The sequence below is a fragment of the Neomonachus schauinslandi genome, chromosome X (genome assembly GCF_002201575.2).
Source record: "Neomonachus schauinslandi chromosome X, ASM220157v2, whole genome shotgun sequence".
In the NCBI taxonomy this organism is placed as follows: Eukaryota; Metazoa; Chordata; class Mammalia; order Carnivora; family Phocidae; genus Neomonachus; species Neomonachus schauinslandi.
Window position 1 is genome coordinate 73,514,159 of NC_058419.1, and position 3,185 is coordinate 73,517,343.

The 3,185-nt window shown below is 43.0% G+C and overlaps 1 pseudogene; it reads right to left on the reverse strand.

Moving 5' to 3' along the window:
• Window positions 1-782: 782 nt before the first annotated feature.
• LOC110571555 lies at window positions 783-2,824 on the reverse strand (annotated as a pseudogene).
• Window positions 2,825-3,185: the final 361 nt, after the last annotated feature.

Here is a 3,185-nt window from a genome sequence, read left to right on the forward strand (position 1 = left end):
TACAATTCTTATATTTCTTGTTGGATTGTCCTCTTTATAATTATATAGTATTTTTCTTTGTCTTCTTTTACAGTCTTTGTTTTAAATTTTATTTTGTCTGATATAAGTATTGCTACTTGGCTTTCTTTTGACATCTATTTGCATGATAGATATTTCTCCATCCCCTCACTTTCAATTTGCAGGTGTCTTTAGGTCTAAAATGAATCTCTTATAGGCATCATAGAGATGCGTCCTGTTTTTTTCACCCATTCTATCATCGTATATCCTTTGATTGGGGCTTTTTGTTCATTTGCACTTAAAATAATTATTGCTAGATATGTATTTATTGTCATTTTATTATTTGTATTGTGGTTGTTTTTGAAGATTTTCTCTGATCCTTTCTTGTCTTTGTTTCTTGATTTTCTGTTGTGTTTTTTTTTTCTTTAGTGATATATTTGGATTTCTTCCTCTTTATTTTTTGCATATTTATTAGTGGTTTTGATTTCTGGGTACCATTAGATTTGTATACAGCATCTTCTGCACATAGCAGTCTACATTAAGCTCATGTTATTTAAGTTTGAACACATTCTTTACTCCTCTCCTCCTCATGTTTTAGGTATATGGTGTCATATTTTTTATGAACATTTGGAATTTTATGTAAAAAAATATCACAACCATTAACATTGTTACAGTTTGTGGCCCTCTTCATTCTCCACACTGATACTAGCATGCTCATAAGGGGTTGCCATTGTTTAGTCTTAGTTAAACTACCATGTTTAAAGGAAGGATAAAAACTTGGCACATTACCTTTTAACTTGTTTTAATGTTTCATCACAGATGATGAAAGATACTAAAGTACAGACAAGGAATAATCATAATGTTATGGTCAAAATTATAAATATGGAATTATAAATCTAAAACATTCTCTATTTAAAAAATAAATCTGACAGTCAATGCAGTTCTGCAGGGTCTCTGCATCCAGTAGGGCTGGTCTCTGTCTTCCTGGCATTTTTCTAGGTGCTCCATGCCGGCCTCTTCTTCCTCTTATCTGTTCCATCAAAGTTCCACGGCCACCTTGTATTCCTGCACCAAAGCCACCTCAGTCCATACCCCGGCCACTATGGAAGCCACCTTGGTCTCCACAATGGCCACCTCTGAACATTCCATGGGGATACAATGGTCCATGAGGCCATCTCTTCCTCCCATCATGCCATCAGGCCTGCCTCTGCCTGGTCACCACACAAGTGGTGGAAAGGGTGATGGAAGAAAGCCTTCAGGCTTTGGGAACTTATACTTCTTTCATCCTGTTCTCCAGGTGAAGTTCTGGTTTCCACACTCTGGATTGGGACACTGCCAGTCCCAGCTCAGTGCTAGATGTTTCCTCCCCCAGATGGGTTCCCTTGGGAACCCTGGAGCCCTCTTAGGGGGAAGCCACCTCTGTCTCCTCTACAGCCTCCCATGTGACCCATGGGGCCCCCTGGACCTCCATAGCATGGCAACAGCATCCCTTTGCCCTCAGGTGAAGCATACCAAACTGCATACTGTTCATTGGAGGTTTCCTGTGAGCAAGAGAAACCATAAGTTCACTCCCTTGAAAATATTTCCCATCAAACCATTCCATGGCAGCCTTGGCAGTTGGTGGGTCTTTGTAAGACACTGTAGCATTGCCTTTGGGTTTTCCTTATCCAAGTAGATATGAATTATGGGTTTTCTGGTTCCCTTGAAGAAGTATGCCAGATCATCTAAAGTCACATTATCATTTAAGCCTTGCACATAAATTGCACTGTTGTGAGAGTCTTCATCTGGATCTATAGGTGGGCCTATAGATCAAGATCTGGTCCTTCCTCCATGGGTCCACTAGGCTTATTGAAACCACCTTGCTTTCCAGAGCTGCTCATTCAACCATGTCCTGCTACCTCCCCACCTCTGTTCATCCTCCATAATCAAATCTCCCTCTTTTCCTGCCCTGGTTATCAGGACCACTCATGCTCTAGTTCTCTCCTGGTCTGGAAAATTCTCCAGACTCCTGCCCATAAACACCCATGCTACTGGGGTGGTACTGTTGGAATGAACTCTGCTGGTGCTCTGTTGGCTATATTGATTTGGAGCCTGGCTGTAGGATCCAGTTTGACAGGAGGTTAATAGTGGGTGACTGTTGCCCATAGCTGTTTTGTTGACCATAGCTACTCTGCTGTCTGGAGCTGCTTGGCTGCCCATAGGTGTTCTGCTGAGAGTAACTACTCTGATCATAACTAGTCCACTGTCTAGAGGAAGAGAAGGTAGGAGGATAAGATGGTGGTGCTGTGACTGGCTGCATGGGGTAAGTCCCAAGTACCTGGACATAACTGTAGTTACTCTGTCCATATCCTAGGCTGGGCTGTTTATAACCCCTTGTGATAGATTAAGGTTGATTAGTTTCAACAGATTTGTTACCATCCTATGGTCTTACAGGTGTGGTGGCTGCTGGCTGCTGCCCATAAGCTTGGTAAGCAGGCTGAGTGCCATATGCAGACTGAGCTGCATAGGAGGCCTGGGTGGTAGCAAACATAATGTATGGCACCAGTGCCATACCCCTAGACAGGCTGACTATACACCTGGGGGGCAGTTGGAGAAGTATAACCAGTGGGAGCCTGTCCATAAGAAGTTGCATAGGTGGTCTGGCAGAGGTTGCAGTGCTCTGACCTGGGTATAGCAAACATCATTGGGCTGTCCACAGGTGCCATTAACTTTGCTGCCCATATGGCTGGGTGGTCTGTGCATATCCTTGAGTGGACTGGACAGTGTAAGCACTGTAGCCCTTTTGGGTTGCAACTTCGCTGTAGGGACTGTAGTCCATAGATGACATGTTCTCTCCTTATTTTATCTCCCATCCAAGTACTAACCAGGCCCGGCCCTGCTTAGCTTCCGAGATCAGACGAGATCGGGCGCGTTCAGGGTGGTATGGCCGTAGACTCTCCTTATTTTATCAACGTCCTTCTCCCTCTTGCTTTTCCATGGTGTCATATTTTATGTCTTTTTTTACCTTATTTTTTTATTATGTTAAATTAGCCAACATATAGTACAAGATTAGTTTTTGGTGTAGTGTTCAATGATTCATTAGTTGTGTGTAACACCCAGGGCTCATCACAACACATCCCCTCCTTAATATCCATCATCTGGTTACACAATCCCCCCGCCCCCTCCCTTCTGTAACCCTCAGTTTGGTT